Genomic DNA, 20,256 nt, shown 5'->3' with positions numbered 1-20,256 from the left:
CGCGACGGAAGGAATGCGCCAGGAGTGTCCATATAACTGCTTTCGCAATAAAATAAGAGTATCCGGCAACTGAAGCGTCCCGTGGCCCATTACTTTCCGCAAAAGAAGCAATAAAGTCAAACTTTCACCATGCGACAATTCGCGGCGCCATGACAGTCTCCTTTTTTTTTTTCTTTAGTGGCGCGGGGGGGGGGGGGGGGGGGCGAAATGAAATAATGCAAAGCAAAGCATGTTGGCTACAATCGAATGCCTACTTCGGGCACCTAGTGTGGCTACCGAAGGAATATCGAAGAAAACGTGAGACGCATGGTCCACAGAGAACCATACGCATACTGCTCGATATCCTACACCGGTGAGACAAAATTTTCCAGAGAGGTTGCGCTCAAGTGAACGCGTTGCAATCCGTTGAGTCCCCATAATGATGGCGGCGAGCTACCATGCATTGTTTATTTTTCACATCTGCTAGCCAGAAAGCGTCCAAAACTGCCAGGCGAAAATCCACTCGGTCAGAGAAAAACGAACATGCGTCAAAGTGCGCTGTGCGGTAGTCGATGCAGCCCGAGAGAAACGCATGCGCTCCGACTGGTTCGGCAGCCCGAAAGTAGTGAGAACAAAAGGACCTCTCGAATAGAAGTACAAGTAGAAAAATGAATAAGGACGTAGTTACCTTTGCTGGCTTTAGTGTCTTGACATGGATGCTTTGGCGCAGGATAAAAAAAAAAAAGGTTGGTATTCTTTTCTGTGACCTGATGGCACAAATGAACCACCACAACGCTTCGTCTCATCAGATCTCGCTGCGTCCTTTGTCAACTTTTCTGACAATGTTGATTTGGCTTCTCTCGTTCTATGGTGCGATGTACGTCTTTAGAAAAGTCAATGTACCTTTGGCGTTAAATGTTTATAAGAACATCCAACCCACATAGTTTCGGCATTGAAAATCTAAAGCACGACTTTGGAAATGTCAATGCACCTTTCGCATCAAAAGTTTGAGAACTTTATACCCATAAAGTTTCAGAATTGAAATCCAAGCACTCCCTGGATTCCGTGGCCTCCGCAAAATGCCATGATGAGCCCACTCGCCATCCAAAGGCCTTTGAATCTTCGTGCTCAGATAGAGCTTCTTGCGTTACGGTATGCGACTCCCGGTGCATGGGCGTACCGCAAGATCCAGTCCGATTTCGCAATGTTCGCGATAAAATGTCTTTTCGAGCATGAAAAAAACATTCTATACAAAATCGAGCATGATTTCCGGCGCCGGGGGTTGTTTTAGTTTTGCGCACGGCAGCACGAAAAAATTTCGGGGGGGGGGGGGGGGGGGGGCTGAAGCCCCATAAGACCCCCCTGGCTACGCCTCTGCCACCATTGTAGCTTGCTTGATCCGACGTACCTGCACGAGGCCCGGATTTCGATGATAGACGAAAAGGGTTTTCAGTTCTGCATCGCTAATGTCCAGGTCGATACTGCAAACAACACCCTTGCGTGTATCTTCTGCTACGGTGTAGGCCGCCACTTCGAAGGGTCCATTCTTTGTATGGACCTTGCGTACCTTGGCGTAAGCTTTCGCGTTTTCTTCCCACGGAGTTGACACTACCAAAATGTTTTGACAGCCATTCGGACAGTACATGTCCTCCATCGTGTCTTCCAACGCTAAGGCTGCTGCCATGGCCAGCGGTCTGGAGTGATGTACCAGGCTAAACTTTTTAACCTCGAGGCCACTGCATGGGCGGAAAATTATCTTGATGTGATCCCTCGGTAGCATCGGGATCCTAGAGGCAGTAGCGACGCACTTAAGCATGTTCGCAGAACGTGCTTAAAACCTCATTGACTGGAATGCTGCGGTAGAATTATTCGAGACAAATACACTCTATAATTTTGTTTCTACTTTCCTAGACTTTGGCACCCTTAGGCCACTCAACGAGGCTTCTTTTCAAACCATACACAAACTCTGAGTAGCCTTCGTCGCTCTTTTTGCTCGCTTCTCTGAATCGCTGCCTAAATGCTTCTGAGGAAATTCGATACCTCCTTAACAGCACTGCCTTTACTTTCCCATAGTTACGCGTCATTCACCGTTAATCTTGCTACTACGTTCGCTGCCTCGCAAGGCAACGAAGTCACCAACCACTGCTGTGACCAGGTGCCCAGAGCGAAATTACACCTTTCCCAAGTTCTCTTGAAATGAACCAAGAACAAGGCAATGTCCTCTCCAACCTTGTACGGTTTCATCCGCTGGTCCATTCGACATAGCTTGACCTCGCTTGCTCTGCTACGGTTGTCCCCTTCACTGCCCGCCGCTGGACGCGATGTCTGAAGTTCAGCCTGTAGCACTGCCATGCTGCGGCCCATGGCAACAATGAATAAAATGAATTAATGTTTCTTCTCCTGTCTCGCTTTTAACCCCTTCGGTCTCTCTGGGTCACGTCATTTACGGCCAATCGTCAAGCCAGCTCGGGTGACATCATTTTCCTCCAATGGAAGGCGTCCGTGCATGTGCCGTCACATTCAGCCAATGGGGACGCTCCAAGGGCTCCACTGTCGATGGGTGACTTGCCACCGGCGTTGCCTCCTTGCCTGCAAGCGCTCGGCTGGAGATGGGCTGTTCTCAAACAACCTTCCAGAGCTGCAAAACAGCTTTGCTCTGGACCAAGATCAACTACCTGGAACCTTGTCAGCCTCCCGTTGCACTTTCGGGAAGAGTCAAGCAGGGGGGGAGACAATAGCTCGGCGTGCCGCGCATGAAGTGGGGGTCGCCAACCTGCCTGACAGGTCCGGCAACGTGGTAGACGTGCCCCTCCGCACCATAATTGGAATGCCACGGCGATTGGATGTGCTCGGGAAACTTGAGTGATGCCACGAAAAGGGTCCGTATCCAACATTACGCAATGCCTCTGACGGCTGGTATCGTGGCTGAATCAAATGCTTTTTCGTAATCTATGAAAGCCATTTACAGAGGCTTATTGTACTCTGCGGATTTCTCAATAACCTGATTAATGACATGGATGCGATTCTTTGTAGAGTATGCCTTCTTGAAGCCAGCCAGTTCCCTTGGTTGACTAAAGTCCAATATTGCCCCTATTCTATAGGAGATTATTTTAGTAAATATTTTAAATAATACTGGGAATAAGCTAATGGGCCTATGATTTTTCACTTCTTTAACTTCTCCCTTTTTGTGGATTAGTATAATGTGTGCATTCTTTGAGTTTCCTGGGACCCTTGCAGTCGATGGACACTTCGTATAGAGAACTGCCAGTTTTCCTAGCATCATGTCTCCTCCATCTTTGATTAAATTTGTTATTCCATCCTCTCCTGCTGCTTTTCCCTATTCCATGCCCTACAAGGCCTTTCTGACCTCATCTCTAGCTATAGGAGGAGTTTTTGTATACTGTTCATTATTGTTTCGTATAGAGTACTCCTGAGTCCTCTGGGTACTGTACCGGTCAGTATAGAATTCTTCTGCTGCTTTTATTATACCTTCGAGATTGCTGATGATATTACCCTGCTTATCTTTCAGTGCATACATCTTGGTTTGTCCTATGCCAAGTTTCCTTCTCACTGATTTCAGGCTGCGTCAATTGTTTACAGCTTCTTCAGTCTCTCACAATATAATTTCGAATATCACTTATTGTTGCTTTGTTGATCAGTTTTGACAGTTCCGTGAATTCTATCTTATCTCTTGACTTGGACACTTTCATTCTTTGTCGTTTCTTTATTAGGTCCTTTTTTACTTGGAAGAGCTTGCCTACTGGTTGCCTTGGTGCCTTGCCTCCCACTTCAATTGCTGCCTCTGAAGCCAGCCTCGTTACGGTTTCATTCATTACCTCTATGTCATTATCATCAACTCTCGGTTCTAAGGCTGCATATTTGTTTGCAAGTACCAGCCTAAATTCGTCTGCTTTTAGCCTTACTGCCTCTAAGTTGACCTGTTTTTTCTTGGCTTATTTTACTCTTTATCTGTTCAAACTGAGGTGAATCCTAGCCCTCACTAACCTATGATCACTGCACTTTACCCTACCTATCACTTCTGCATCCTGCACTGTGCTGGGATCAGCAGAAAGTATGAAATCAATTTCATTTCTCGTTTCACTATTAGGGCTTTTCCAGGTCCACTTTCCGTTGCTACGTTTCCTGAAAAAGGTGTTCATTATTCTCGGCTTATTCCTTTCTGCGAATTTTACCAGCATCTCTCTTCTAGCGTTTCTAGAATCGACGCTGTAGTTGCGAATTTTCTGTTCACCCGCCTGCTTTTTCCCCACTTTTGTATTTAAGTCACCCATTACTACTGTATACCGAGTTTGCACTTCTCTTATGGCTAATTCAACATCTTCATAAAACTGATCTACTTCCTCATCGTTGTGGCTGCATGTCGGAACGTAGGCTTGTACTACCTTTAATCTATACCTCTTGTGAAGTTCGATTACAACTACTGCTACCCTTTCGTTAATGCTGTAGAATTCGTCAATGTTGCCCACGATGTCCTTATGGATTAGGAATCCTACCCCGTATTGCTTATCAGAGACCTCTATAGCAGAGGACATGGCCGTTATTTAGCAATGTGTAAGCCTCACCAGTGCTTCTAATCTAACTAAGGCCAATAATATCCCAAACAATGTCTGATAGTTCCTCAAAAAGTCCTGCTAAGCTAGCCTCACTCGAGAGAGCTCAGGGGTTAAATGTTGCAAGGATTAGTTTCTATTAGCGGCCTGTCCGGACCCAGAGTTTCTTAGCACCCTCTGCTGCGTTACAGGCCTGACTGCCGCCTTGATCAGATGCTCCGCACCTGCTGGGGACTGAGGGCTGCACCAGGGAGGCCAATTCCTGTTCTGGTGAGGGAGTGTCTGTTCAAGGTAAGTGAGCCTTCCTACTTTGGCTGTGCCTGGATTAGTATAGCGCCACTCACTCTCGGCATCTTTCGCCGGTGTCAGGCGTCGCTCCAAGCCTGCAGATGTAGTGAAGTGGAGAATGTGAAAAAAAAAAAGACAAAAACGGGCGAGGCGGATTTGAACTTCCGACTACTGCAGCCGAGCATTTGACATAGCTCAGTAAGATAATCCTGCAGGCGGCTAGGCTACCTTGTCGCCGAAAAGTACGGCCCACAGGGCCCTACATGCCTAAGATATCCGCTGATTTGTCTGCCCTTTGCCGGTTTTGCTGATCGTCATAGGTTGCACGATATAGTATCAATTATCTGTGGTCCTAACCTCTTCTTTCCCGAATCTCACGCATGCACGCGGGCTTGAACGCACCTCGGTACATGATATAATTTCGCTGAATTTGAGCAGCACTTAACACTTGTGTGTAAAAATAAAAAAGGGAATAGTTTTCAGCGCTTACCGAGAGGCCCCGAGTCGCATATCATCTGGTCGTTGCGCCGGCTTATCCCTTGGCGTCCGAAAACTAGCGCTCCCGGGTAGCTAATCAGAATGGTGCGTCGGGCCATCGTATCAATACCGCTCTGAGCCTCGCGCAAAGCAGGCGACCTTGACAGCTCCCAGTAGTATCTTTAGCTTTTCTACAGCTTTGGACAGCAGTTATACTAGAGCTAATGAGAAGGAGGAAGGTGGGGGGGGGTAACTGGCCCCTTAGTTTCTTTTTCTGGGAATGCTGCGGGCCTAATGCCAAGTAGTTGGGAATTGTATGTCTTATTTAACCTACAATCATGCCTTCGATCAGTCAGACATAATTTAAACATTTCGCGCTTGTAAGGAGTTGACGGCTCTGCTACCGCCGCGGTCGGAGTACCATTCCTGGGTATACGAACGAAAATAAGCAAGAATAACTGCAGATGTAGACGAAAGGAATGGACGCATATACGATCGTCCTGACATGCTGAAAATCTAAATTTTACAGCTAGGTGGTTGTTGCTACTTGCTTTTCCTTATTCTTTGCATGAATACTGTATGTAAACAGAAACCTTCACATCATTTTTCTCTGTTCCTTTTGTGCGGAAATTGCGCGTCCTCAAAGATAGCCCGTTTTGGCAGCGCGCCTCTTAAGTTGCTGCGGATAAGTTCTGGAACCTTTGTAGTGTTATGGAGTGTGTAGTGCCAACATCTATTCACGTGTTAAGTTCCCCGAATACGTTTTCAAGATCTATATAAGCTAGCTTCTATGTATTGTGGGCTTATAAAGAGGGAATTGTGGCAGGTGCACATGTTCGGAATTTGTCTGTGTTATATTTTCTAGTGTTGTCACTAGAGAGCATGTGCGTGTGCAAGCATGTGCAAATATATTATTTGCTAAACATGTGATGTGATGTATGTCAACAAAAAAATTTGTAATACATTTGTCGTTCTGATGACAAATGTATTATCCACAAAGCCTGCCGCCAAAACATTTGTTATTTTTCGCTCACCAGAAGCAACGCACTATTTTGTGTCGTGGTTGCAAGTTGCACACAAAAGAGTGCTAGCTTTGCCAGCGTTGCACCTGATGTATGAAACGGAGTATAGCAGCAGAAGTGTGTGATCATGGAGCCATTCCTGGAGTGCAGAGACATCACCCACATTATACTCGTGAATTCTCTCTACGACCGTCACCTTGTCTCTACATGTGCCATGAACAATGCTGACTGCAACAATGCTGTAAATTGTTGAGCATGACAACTGGTGTACAAACAACTACCATGTGGGGCACCAAAAAGCTGTCACATGCATGAGCCAAAGAACCTACCTGTATTTACTCCCCTGCTACTCAAACCATTCCACGAGGTTTGTAAAGAACTTTTAATGAATACAGCTTAGTGAGTGCAAAGTCTCTTCAACATACCAAGGGCCTGGCAGTTCTGGGATCACAGAAAACACCTGTGAAAGAATGAAACAGGTTTTGAAGACGCAGTAACAAGAGTGCAGCTTTCTTGCAAAAGGAATAGGACAATTATCTTTTAGTGGTCTAGGCAGTAGGTGTGTGTTGGCTGGTCACAATAGGAAGCTGTACAATCATTGCCCTGAAAGCTGTCTGCCAAGTGCCTCAGCCTGGTCAATTGAAGACTGCCTTCCGGCACAGGCACTTGTTCGTAGCTTGGGCTTGGTTGCTGCAGATTTTGATTTACAACATGGGTAAACTCAAAGTTGCATGCTGGTTAACTCAAAAGAAGCAGCAGGTATTACACTCAGATGCAAGTGCAGATGGGTGCGAGTAGCCTGGATACCTGTGTGCTGTTTGTATACAGCAAGGAAGAGTGTATGCAAATTATTGTGCCCTTTGAGACTAGTTTTTTTTACTAGTTCATAAGACATTGTGCATTTTTCACCACTGTATACCGTAAAAACCGGACTATATGTTGGACCGGAATATAGGTCGAGCCCCCAACTAACCAATTCTAAAAATGAAAAAAATATTTTTCAATGGCAAAAGTACCGAGAGACACCCTTACCTTGAAACAAGTGCGACTCAGCCGGTTGCACAATGGTGACAGTATTTATTTAAATGCTGCTCGCATGTGCACCTGGCTAAGTGTTTAACAGCATCGTGCGACCATCGACTCGCGTGCTTGTCGGCACCTTATTAACGGTGCTGAGCGGTGAAACAAACGAGATACGCGCATGTGTACACATGCGCTTACTTTCGCTATTTTGCCGCTCCGTGCCGTGATAAGGTGCTGACAAACATGCGGGTCAATGGTCGCGTGATGCTGTTAAAAATTGGCCGGGTGTGGATTACACAGAAGGACACGAAGTGCGCAAGCGCTACTCCAACTCAGTCGTCTGAACAAGAGTCCGATGACGAGTGCTTCTCGCTGCCCACGTCCCATAGAGCATCGTCCTCTGTGCCGTCCAGCGCGTTGCTTATGCAGCATTTTCTGAAAGACTTGCGCACCATCTCTTTGGGGAGAGAGTTCCACGCCGACGACACCCAGCCACAAACAGTCGCAAGCGGTGCACATCGCAGGTGGCCGGTGGAGGTAGTCGGGTTATCGCCCAGCGTCCATTCATTATAGAGTTCGCGCACTTATCTTTAAATGGCTTATTTAGCACAACGTCTAGTGGCTGCAGCACAGGTGTCAGTCCACCAGGGATGACCACGAGGTCCATCTTGCCGTCGCACAGGGCCCGCTTTACGTTGGCTGTGAGGTGGCCTCGAAATGAGTCCAGAACGAGCATGTTCGCTCGCTCAAAGAGAGCACCAGGTCGCCGCTTCCAGACGAGCCGGACCCACTCCAGCATCAACGATTCGTTCATAAAACCCTTTTCATTAACCCGGACTATGACGTCACATGGGAATTCCTCTTTCGGCAATGTTTTTCTTTTAAAATGATGAAAGGGGGCAGCTTCTTCCCATCAGCTGTACACGCGAGCATCACAGTGAACTGCGAGTGCTTGTTGCTCATTGTTAGAAGCTTGATTTGCTTGGCTCCTTTCTCGGAAACAGTCCGGTTTGAGGGCATATTGAACCACACTGGCATTGCATCGGCGTTTCCAATCTGTCCTATCATGTAGTTGCGTTGTTGCCGAAGCACAATTACATATCAGTGAAATTCGATTAGCTTGTCTTCGAATTCTTCGGGCAGTTTCTGGCACACAGAAGTACGGCGCCGTAGGGCAAAGCCCTTCCTCTTCATGAAACGCCGCACCCAGGATAGCGAGCCCTTGAATTGCGCCCTCGTCAGCCCAGAGGTGCGCGCGATCTCTACCGCTTTAAAACGGATGGATTCGGCAGTCACAGGCAGCGATCTTACACGAAGCTCCCGGACGAACTCCACAACCTTGTTTTCCAGTTCTGGATATGCTGCAGTCCGCCCACAAAATGACGTTTTCTTTTGGTTGCTGCAAGTCAACCAAAAGCTGCTTCTGCCTCTGCCAGTACCGAATGCTCGCCACGCCGCACTGCTGCTGATGGCGGCTGTTTACTTCATCCGCCCATTGTTGCAAAACTTCCGTAGTTTTTCCGCCAATGTCCTGTATATAAGACGAGGGTCGACTTCTCGCAATGGTTTTTTGAAAAAAAGTTCGACCTATATTCCGGTTTTTATGGTACTTGCTGCCGCACATTGCCAGCAACTGTTGAAGTAAATCTAGTAAATATTTTCCATAGGTGCCTATGCGCTTACCGTATTTACTCGCGTATAACCCGCCCTTGCATATAACCCGCACCCCTAACTTTGAACCCCATGAAATAAAAAAAAATATCCTCGCGTATAACCCGCACACTTACCTGAAAAAATGAGGACTAGGAAGTTACAACTGAGCAAACAGTCACCATTTTAGTTTTCAAAACAAATATATTTGAAAACGACTGCCGCAACGTTGTCAGTGCTGTCGTTCAATTGTCAATCGTCGCCACTCTCACTGCTGCCGTCTGAGGCTTCATCGCCGCTCTCAAAGACGTAATCATCTTCGGTACCATCTAGGCTGTTGCTTATGGCACACTTCTTGAAACTCTTGCGTACCATGTCGGCCGGGATCATCCCCCATGCATCTACGATCCACTGGCACAGCAGTGCAATATCTGGCCTTCGCACGCGTCCCGTCGGCGTAAGGGCGTCCATCGGTCAGTCCACTGGGCATATAGCCGCTTCACGTGAGCCTTGAAAGGCTTATTGATGCACACGTCGAGTGGTTGGAGCATGGAAGTCATGCCGCCAGGTATTACGACAAGGTCTGTGCCGTTGTCAGCGAGGCGAGCTTTCACCGCGTCAGTGCAGTGGCCTCGGAACGAATCCAGCACCAGCATCGAACGGCGTGCCAACAAGGCACCTGGTCTTTTTTCCCAGATTGCTTGAATCCAGTCAATGACGAGGTCACTGTTCATCCACGAGTTATCTTCCACTCGCACAACAATTCCTGGGGGAAGTGGTGTACTCGGTAGAGTCTTGCGCTTGAATATTACATACGGGCGCAGTTTGGTGCCGTCGGCCAAAGCACACAACATCACTGTGCAGCGCAGCTTGGTGTTGCCGCCAGTCAGCACACTAACAGATTTTGCGCCCTTTTTTTCCAGGGTCGTGTCCATAGGCATCTCGAAATATACTGGCGTTTGGTCAGCATTTCCCAGCTGAGATAGCAAGTAGTTGCGCTCTTTCCTCAGTCCGATGACGTAACGTTGAAAGTTGAGCAGCTTCTCCTCGTAAGCGTCGGGAAGCCGCTGGCACATGGTAGTTCGCCGCCGCATCGAAAATCCATGCCTGGCCATAAAGCGCTGCAGCCATCCGCGGCTCGCATGAAACTCGCGTGGAATGTGCATTTCCCGGGCCAGCTTCAGGGCTTGCATCTGCGCCATCTCTGTAGACACAGCGTGGCCACGACTCCTCTGCTCCTCGATGAATTTTGCAAGCTGCGTCTCGAGGTGAGGGTACGCGCCAGTCTTCGGGCCGCGAAACGCTCGCCTGTCCTTGTTCGCAGCTTCGAGAGAGTCTTTTTTCTTCCGCCAGTCGCGAATGCAAGATTCGTCGACATCGTTCTTTCTCGCAGCAGCTCTGTTGCCGATTTGTTCAGCAGCGGCGACGATCCTGAGTTTCTCCTTCGCCGTGAATGATTGCCGCCGAGACACACTCATGATGCCTAGACAAGGCTGGCGAACTGTGCAAACTGGGCGTACAAGAAACGGCACCTTACTCAAGGCCCATCAACGTCTGAACAAAGCGTATGCAAAGCATGCGAAACGCGTGGCTGGCGTGGGACTAAACAGACTATGGATGTGGATCTGGCTGTGACCTGCGTTGGCCTCTTGTTGGCTGGATGGATGGATCATAGTGGCTTAGCCCTTTGTAACGGTGGTGGCTTGCGCCCCCTAGCCTAGGATTCCCCCCTTTTTTTTCCCCCGTAATTTTGTTCGTATTGTGAACTGTAATTTGTCCCTCTTTTATAGACTCACTCGTCCCTAGCCCCTTTTGCACCAATCTTCCAACCTACTCTTTGTCACCACTACCCTTCTCTCATCCACACGTCCGTCCTCCCCTGCAAATCCCAGGGCACCCTCTATATCTATCGCCGCGTCTTCGGCAATGTCCGGACGAAGTGTTCTGCACCGCAAAACGATATGCTCCATGGTCTCCGCTTCCACGTGGTCTTCTTTCAGTCCATACTGGCCTTCGGTGGTCAAAAGGTTGGTGCAATATTAATATGCACTGCAACACACGTTGATGTCGATGGGGATGCGGACTCTGCACGGCAGGCCGCGCGTTGCCGTGAAGCCGACCCGCCGAGCCCCCCTTCTCCGGAATATTCGCGTATTACCCGCACCCCCACTTTTTAAACACATTTTTTCAATTTTTGGTGCGGGTTATATGCGAGTAAATACGGTACTTTATCATGTCACAATTGCAGATAGGCAGCAATAGAGCTTTGGGAGGTCAGGGTCAGCAATTCAAACCTCTTTTCTACTGAAGTAGCCCAGCAAACTTGCAGCTGTGCTTGTGAAGTACAGTAGAATCTCGTTAAACGGAACCTCAAGGGACCGGGAAAATATGGTCCGTTTATCAGGAGTTTCGTTTAGAGAAAGAAGGTTCAGGATTTCGCAATCCCTTCCAGACTGCTTGGTCCCGACGAGGCAGGCGTGCGCGCAATTGGCAGTCTCCGCTGAAGCGGATCTCAGATGCAAAATCTAGGTATTAAAGAGGACGGTACGCTATGGGCACAAACTTTATTGTACAAAAGCGGTAAGTAATGAACTTTTTTTCAGAGCACTACTACACGACACACTATGCCATTCCGATCTTTAAATCTTGTCAACCATCCGTCGCTGCACGAGAAACCTTCGATGCCGAGCTGCAAAACAAATTCTTCTGCTTTCGCGGGAATGAGTGGACCACTGATCGGAATGTTTTCACTGCGGGCTCTCCGCAGCCAAACCACCAGGCACTTCTCCAGATCTTCGTGGTTGGCCACCGGCAGTCGTTTTCTTTGAGGGCCAAAGCGTGACGTCTCGAAAGCCTGCTGCAGCTTATCCTTGTCCTGAAGTATCCTCGTGAGGCTGCTCTTGGGGACGGCGTGCTTCGTCGCAAGCGCTGTTTTTGTGAAGCGACCACTCTCGAAGTCGTTGATTGTCTCCATCTTCCTTTCCAACGTAAGGGCATTGTGAGGTCGCTTCTGCGCTGCCATCAGGTGCTGACTTCGCGACGAAATGTCGCAGACGACGCTAAACAGCGGATGTAAGGCTTAAGCCTAACAACAGCAAGCGCACCGTGACAGAAAGCAAGCGATGCGGTTACAGTGTGCGATAAAACCGGAAACGTCCAAAGACAGAAACCAAGAAGTAGTGGGGAGACAGTGATGCGTACCGCGATGGGGCTCTGCGGGAACGTCAAGTTGCGGTTTCGAGTCTATTTTCGGTTCCATTTATACGGTGGTGTGAAAATTCGAGTTCCGATTAACGGGATTTTTTTTAAATTGCCTTAATACAAAACCAACCAACTGCGAGGCGTTTGTTCCGTTTAAGCGTTGATTCCATTTAACCGATTTCCGTTTGTCGAGCTTCTACTGTATCTTTTTTACCGGTGTACTGGAAGTGCCCACAAACAGCATTCCTGCCTAGGCAGTGTTGCACCATTGCGCTGCACCAAAACAGGACGATGGGCATGCATATACTAGCAACCATTACCTAATAATTTAGCCACAATGACACAATACTATGGATGGTGCAGCTATCAGGAATAATAATGTTCATAGCTGGATTGTGCGACAAAACAGTATTAAACACGTGTCTAATGCATTATGGAAAAATTTGAGGCAGTCATCATAAAGCGCTATGAATTCTTGCACTTTGGGCGCTGTTAAGTTCAATGCACTGGCCAGATCACAACAGTTATGATCTGTGCCACCACTTCGGCAAAAAAAAGCACGCGATAGAATGTGGGACCAGGTTTAGCTTACATACGAAATGTCTACGATAACAATAAATGCCTGGTTATCACTTCTACTGTTGAACCTGGATATAATGAAGTTGACAAAAGTTCACAGTTTTTCGTTACATGCAGGTTTCGCATTAAGACTCGCGTGAATGAAGCAGAAATGAAGCCAAAGTGCTACATGTCAGTGAAGGTGAATTCGTCCTTCAAGTATTTATTTTGCAGTGAAAAACTGCGTGATTTGTGCATGTTGCTTCCGCATGAGCTTAGGCACTACACAGTGCTCCAAAGAAGCAGGTCATTTAGGGCTTCATCATCATGCGAGCGGACAAAACGGTGCAACACGTCCATTGCGTTCATCACCTCCTTCTCGCTGGACATGTCGCATGGGTCTGTCTCGCAGGGACAGTCATCGTCATGATCGTGATCTTGCACACCTGGCACAATATATACTTGACAAAATATATACTTGGCACAAATGGAATTTGACATGGCCAGGAGACGTTAAGGAAGGGCAAACTGGCTGAAGTCTTTTGGCCAGCGTCATCTGTGCTTGTTCAGAGGTTGCAGGTGCATCTGAATGCGAAAAATTTCTAGAAGGTATTTATTGAGGTACCTGGATGACTCGGCCACTACCCATGCTGGTGGATGAAGCTCTTTTAAGTCTTGACACAGTTCACCGTAGACTTGTAGACTTCACCGTAGTATCTCATCCAAATACTTCTGCATATGCTTCTTTCTGCTGTAGAAGCATTGCAGATTCAGCTCCAGCCCCTTGCTGTTGGTGTAGATAGGGGCTGTTGTGATGACCAAGATGTGCTTGGTGCAGACTACTGGGGCAGAACAGTAACACAAGATATACAGCGCAGATTAGCCAAACTCATGTAGTTTTTTCTTTCATGTTTTAACCAATTGTGCTGAACCATAAATATGAACATTCATATCATCTGCTACAAACAAATGACGTGTATCTCAAGACGTGTATCTCACTACAGCATATATCAAGCATACTTACTTTCTGAACCTGGTGTTGTTTACCCTGCAGTAGCAGCCACTGTTCACACAGTGGCCTTGCAGTATGCAGTAGCTTCTCTTTAGCGCGTGGAGTGTGTTGCTTTACACTGGTGCCGTCCTCCTTACTGCATGTCTGGACAGAAATTTTGACTTCATCAGATATTGAAAAAGCACAATTTTGCAATATGAAATGCAAAAACGTGTGACATATTAGTTCTGGTTTTGTGACTACAATATGCATGCAAATGTATGCTTTGTTCTAGGGTGCATGTTAAATATTGCTACTGTCTATAAAATTGATGTCTGCGTGACTACAATGCATGTTAACCCATTTGCTTCCGCCGCTTCATCCGCGTTCCACGCGCTGCCATCCGCGAAATTTTTGTAGCGCGCGGCGCGACCGATGTCGCTGCAAACAAACTGCGATAACTTGCGCTAGAAAAGTCGTAGCGTAAAAAAAAATGGTTTTATTTTGCTAGCACGCACACATTTTCGGAATTAGAAATTCTTTCGCGTATGATAAATCTTAAAACACTCTGGCATGTGAAGTGCAACGTTACATTTTTCACACTCCCAACGGCTTTCACTTCTCTTCCCCTGTGCTTTGCATACCACACATCTTCGAGACGGATTTTCCTTCACAGCATTGGGGAGTATCTGGCGAGGAAAATGCGCCCACTCAGAAGCTTCTAGCCACATCGGTGATGGAGCCACAGCTGGTTTCCCTCTGCGCTGATATCCTGGCAAAACAGTTTCTTCGACGATCTGTTTGACAAGGTCCACCTTCCAATCCGCGTAGGACATTTTTTTTCCGGTTGCTTTTTGGAACAAGATATAGCTGTTATAAACAGCTAAATCCATAAGATAAAAAAATTTTCCTGTGTCCTTTGGCGTATCTGCGCATTATAGCGAAGGAAGCCAGCTGCTGATCATGATGGTCAACGCCTCCCATGCCTATATTATAGTCAAGCACAACACGAGGTTTTCGGATCGGTTGACCATCTTTTGTTTTTTTACACGAGTCAGTGAAGTCTGCAGCAGCATGGACAGTGGAGAGCATTGTCACTGGTTTTTTGTCCTGCCACTTTGCAGCCATGATGCCATGGGAAAACACAGTGGAGCACTCGCCCCGTTGCAAGTTCAATTTCTTGAAATCTTTCGGCATGTTTTTTCGGTGCAATCTCGCTGTACCAACAGCATTGGATCCTGAATCTTTGACACGTAGAAACAGTGTCGGAGAACTATACCAATTGTCCACAAAAATGGTATGGCCATTTGGTAGGTACTCGCTTGCAAGTTCAATAACAATGGCCTCGCTGCACAACATTCGAGCCGTCGCAGGCGACTTGTCGCTCTTTCCGGTGTATATCGCAAATTTGAGGCAGTATCCACTGGTTGATTCGCAGGTCTTGTAAAATTTTATACCGAAGCATGCTCTCTTCGACGGGTTGAACTGCACAAAGCAGAGTCGGCCTCGAAACTTCACAAGACTCTCATCCACTGCCAACTGCTCTTCTAGATAATAGGAACTGGAGAAAGCTTCCAAGACATATTCTAACACTGAGCGCAGCTTCCACAGCTTATCCCCTTGTGCTTGGCCGCTACTGTCCGAGAAATGCAGGTAGTATTTACAAAGGGCTTGATAACGCTGCCTTGGCATCAGGGATGGGAAGAACGGTGTGCTAATTACCGATCTGTGTGCCCAATATGACTGAATTGTGTTTTTCTTGACTTGGCCCATAAGCACACATACGGCGAAGAAAACCTTCATCTCACCTGTTGTTGGGGGAAACCAAGACCGATCGGGCGCTGAAGCCTGTTTCAGAACAGCAAATGCGTTCGTTTCATCAGCGATCATCTGCCAGAAGTCTTCGCCGATCAAGCAGTTGAACGACGTCAAAGCTGTCGGATTTGCAGAGAGGGCTAACTGAACAGTTCTCTTCATTCCTGAATTCCCACTGAACCAACACTTTTCCACTTTCTTGTCGCTGTCAGTCGGATTCCACTTCCAGTCTTCTAAATTGGGTGCTTTTGCAGGCGGCGCGCAATCCACATCTGATGAGTTAGACTCGGCATCAGAGCCTACATCCTCGTCGGACGAGTCACTTTCAGAATCACTGCTTTGCAGGTCATCTACAACTACAGTGTCGTCGCTGTCGTCATCATCACTCGCAAATACAGTCGCCGACCGTTTATTCGGACCTCACGGGGACTGCGGAAATGTCCGAATAAACAGGTGTCCGAAAAAGCAGATTAAATAAAAAAAAATGAAATCCTTTATTTCCACGCACTTATTCGGGCTCGGCATTAGGCTTGAAGAAATCATGAGTGTGCCGTTGCACGCTGTTCCGTTTACGCGCAATCAGATAAGCCTGAATCTCGGAGGGTCGCACGGTCACTATAGGCGGCTGAAAGCACAGTCACTGCTTGTGCACGCTCCGCATGCGACGGCAGCGTAGCACATGGTGCGTCATCTTCCGACTCGGAGTCATCGTCCGGCGGTGCAGCATAGAGAATGGGTGCAGCAGAAACCTGACGAATGATCTCGCCGTCGTCGAGTTCTGCGCATGTCAGTACCTGTGAAACTGTCAAATGAGACGGTGTCCGGAATCGCAATGCAACCACTGCGCAGGTCTCGGCAGAACATTTTCCGCGTCAGTAGGGAGCACATCGGAAGGCGACAAATCTTAGGCCTCCCGGCACCCGCTTGCCGGCATTCCCCAGCGCAGTCTGCGCGGGCACTGCCGGCGCCATTAGACACTCGACGCGATGTTTCTGTACGCCGCGTTGGAACACCAAAACCTCGACACAGCACACAAAGCAGACACCACCGTGCCGACACCAGTCGCACAAATGAAAAACGCGGCCTGCTCGCAGCGTCGTGCGCAAAAGAAACACATCAGGTGCTGGATTGTCTTGACGTGGCTTACTAAGCTGAAACCAGAACTGCTGTACGGCCACTCTATCGAACCAGGCGAAACGATGATGATGAGCGGAGATTTCCAGTAGCGCCACTTCGTGGGGCAGCAAGGAGGCTCCGTTCAAAACAAAAATGGCGTTCAGCAAGTCGAACTACCGTATAAACGCGTGTAAGGGCCGCACTTTTTTTTACAAATTCGAGGGCCTATTTTCGGGGTGCGGCCCATACACGCGACATACGAAAAAAAAATTTTTTTTTTCAAGTAAAAACAGACCAATAAGTGAATGCGCGTTTATTTACAATAATCCTCATCAATCATCACTATTTACAATCAGTCATCATCACTCGCGGAGTCCTCAGACTCCGAGCTGGTGCTGCATTCTTCTGGCTCATCACCCCACAAGTCGTCGTCTTCAGTTCCGTCCAAATCGTTGGAAATCCCAGTCACTTTGAAGCTGCGGGATACAATGTCCGTAGACACCGAATTCCACGCGGTCAAAATCCAGCCCAGCACAGTCGCGAGCGGTGCCCTCTTGAGCCGCCCGGTCGGAGTCTCATCGTGATCGCCGTTTGCAATCCATTCCGAGTATTGCCTCCGGAACTCAACCTTAAAAGGCCGGTTAATGCTGACGTCCAGTGGTTGCAGCACGCCGGTGAGGCCGCCCGGAATAACGGCCATGTCTGTGCGGATACTGCCCAGTTGTTTTTTGACTCTATCCGTCAAATGACCGCGGAAGCTATCCAAGACGAGCAGCGATCGTTTGGCCAACATCGCGCCTGGGCGATTCTGCCAAACGCTCTTGATCCAATCGAGGACGAGCTCATCATCCATCCAGCCCTTTTCTTGGGCTCGAACTACAATTCCCTTGGGGAAAGCCTCATTCGGAATCCTCTTCCTTTTCAAAATCACATACGGGGGCAGCTTCCGCCCGTCTGCAGTGACGCACAGCATAACTGTGCACCGTTGGCGCTCCGCGCCAGTTGTCCGCACAGAAACGCTCTTCTTTCCTTTAAGCTCAACTGTGCAGTTCTCAGGACAGTCGAACCACACGGGGGTCTGGTCGGCGTTTGCTATTTCCGACAACATGTAGTTGTGCTCATGGCGCATCCCGATCACGTACCTTTGAAAGTTCAGCACCTTGTCGGTGTAGTCGGGGGGCAGCCTCTGGCACAGCGTGGTCCTTCGCCGAAAGGATAGGCCCTTCCTCTTTAAAAATCTCCGCAACCAGCCGACGCTACCTTTGAACTCCTCGCGGGGTATGCTTCTCGCACGCACCAAAGCTTGCGTCTTCACGCGCAGCATGTCCGTCGTCAGAGCATATCCATTGTTCCGCACTTCCATTGCGTAGCGGAACAGCTCTTCTTCGAGCTCAGGATATTTGCATGGCTTGCCTCGAAAAGCACGCCTTTTGGAGCTGGTGGTCTTCAACGCATCCTTCTGGTTGCACCACCTTCGGACGCACTTCTCGTCCACGTCAAATTTTCTACCCGCCGCACGCTTGCCATGGTCGAGGGCAAACTCCACTACCTTCAATTTAAAGCCTGCCGTGTAGCTATTGATATGTTTGCCCATCGTGCTAGAATGGCAACGCTCGATGGCAATTCGTGAAAAATAAAGCAGAGCACACACGAGAGCCGCAACAACAGCGTGCGCCCACGCCAACAACGCTGCTACAACTCGCGTGCCTTCGACAGTCGCAAAACAAAGCCGGGGTGGCCAGCATGGTGGCCAGGGCTGATGATACCGATGACGATATGGATTGCGGAAGCTCGCGGCAGAAAGAAAATATGATGATGATGATGACCCGCGACATCGGCGCCATCCGTGGGCGGCATCTGGAAGCTTCCGTGCGCGCGCATTTTGAAGGCTAATCACACGTGGGTCGTGGAAAGTTCGGGGTGCGGCCCTTACACGGATATTTTTTTTTTTTAAATATTTGCTTCGGGAAGTTGGGGGTGCGGCCCATACACGGGTGCGGCCCTTACACGCGTTCATACGGTATGCGCCGGTCAGAGTCGGTGCATGATGCCCTTGATCGAGTTGGCTCAAGGAGTGTCCGAAAAATCAGACGAGAGGTTGCAAGGTGTCCGAACTTTCGGCAGTTGTTATACATTATGGTCTATGGGGAGAACGGCGGTGCCGCGAAGCTGACCGAATAATCGGGCACGTCCGAATTTTTGGAGTCCGGAAAATCGGTCGGCGACTGTAGAACCGATTCAATCTCTGCCTGCGTGAGAGGCTTGCCTCGCCACGTCGCCATGTTCGACTCAGAAACGCGGGCTTGGAAAATACTTTTCTCCTTGCAAATATTTGAGAATCTTGCAGACAACTATCTCCATCTGGTGTAAAAAGCAGTAAACGAAAACCAGGAAACACTTACAATGTGGCGCCATCTCTTATTGCGATAACTAGCGGTTTTCAGTCCGACGACGTTTCACCGTCTTTTGCCACTTCGGCCCTTTCTTCACCGGACGGCGAATTGCCGTCTTTTGACGCGAATGGGTTAACACTTAAGCATTATTAAGGGGGGACACGGCTCTTTGCGGCGAAAAAATCGCGCAAAAATCGATTTTTTGAAAATGAGATTTTCGATATCTACAGCTAATATTCCTTTAATTCACTAAGTTTCGAATCTCAGGGAAGAGTATTTCGTCCGCAATATCAATTTATAACATCACTGTGAGCTGAATTCCGCGCAAAAACAGCCCTTTTTATCGCGGCGCGTAGCTCTTTTTCTATGCGCGCGATCGCAGCCATCTTGGTATCGTCGGAAAGAGGAGCCTTCCTTCTTTATTTTCCCGCCAAAAGTGACTCCGTCGGTTCGCCAGTGACGTTGAAATCCGGGGAGAAAAAGAAGTCCGAACGCGCGATCCGATTCGTTGACTAGCGCACGTGACCAAAAACGCGTGCTGTGGTTGGCTGCGCGAGGTTCCCGTCGTCTGCTCCACTCCGCAGGCGACGCGACGGTGCGCCTCGTTGTTCTCAGTCGTACGTTTGTGACAAGTGCGGAACTATGTCCAATCCACCGAGGAAGTTCGCCACGATGAACAAGTTCGGTAAAAAGAAGAAGCGAACAACTTATAACTTTCAGAAGCGCTCTGTTCCTTCGGAAAACATCGAGAATAGCCCGCCGCCAACCGCAAATGTTGCCCAAGCCGCGGACGACGCCGAAGTAGGCCTAGCCAGCTCACCAACGAGTGAAGTTGTTACGGACGGCGGCCGCGTTCGGCATGACACTGCAATGTTGCAACATGCGGATTTGCTGCAGAGGGATATGAATGCCAAAAGAAAACTTCAAGTCCTTGCTTCAACGCCAGCAACAAAACGGAAGTTGGATTCCCTTACTCACGCCGACGACGTTGCGGCCGAACCAGTCGACGTGGAGGTAGTCTTCGCTATCGTTTGTTTGGACGCCGTGAATGAACTGATGTCGTTTGTGAAGTGCAAGGTGTGCGGCGGTAGCGTCACAGTAGGCAAACGCGAACGAGAATATGGCCTTGCCATAAAGATTGTTATCGCGTGTGCGTGTTGCGGTGATATCGC

The 20,256-nt window shown here is 48.5% G+C and overlaps 1 long non-coding RNA gene and 1 pseudogene across 3 annotated transcripts in view; one reads left to right on the top strand and one right to left on the bottom strand.

The window, feature by feature from the left end:
* LOC140219488 (uncharacterized) overlaps nt 1–20,256 on the top strand; it is a 218,409-nt gene that overhangs the window by 23,667 nt on the left and 174,486 nt on the right. For all 3 annotated transcript variants that reach the window (XR_011895792.1, XR_011895794.1, XR_011895793.1), the window contains exon 2: nt 4,742–4,841. This is a non-coding gene — a long non-coding RNA (uncharacterized lncRNA). The remainder of the gene's footprint in view (nt 1–4,741; nt 4,842–20,256) is intronic.
* LOC126534638 (piggyBac transposable element-derived protein 4-like) lies at nt 14,282–15,031 on the bottom strand (annotated as a pseudogene).

The sequence above is a fragment of the Dermacentor andersoni genome, chromosome 7 (genome assembly GCF_023375885.2).
Source record: "Dermacentor andersoni chromosome 7, qqDerAnde1_hic_scaffold, whole genome shotgun sequence".
Lineage (NCBI taxonomy): Eukaryota > Metazoa > Arthropoda > Arachnida > Ixodida > Ixodidae > Dermacentor > Dermacentor andersoni.
This window is presented reverse-complemented; position numbering and strand designations above follow the sequence as displayed.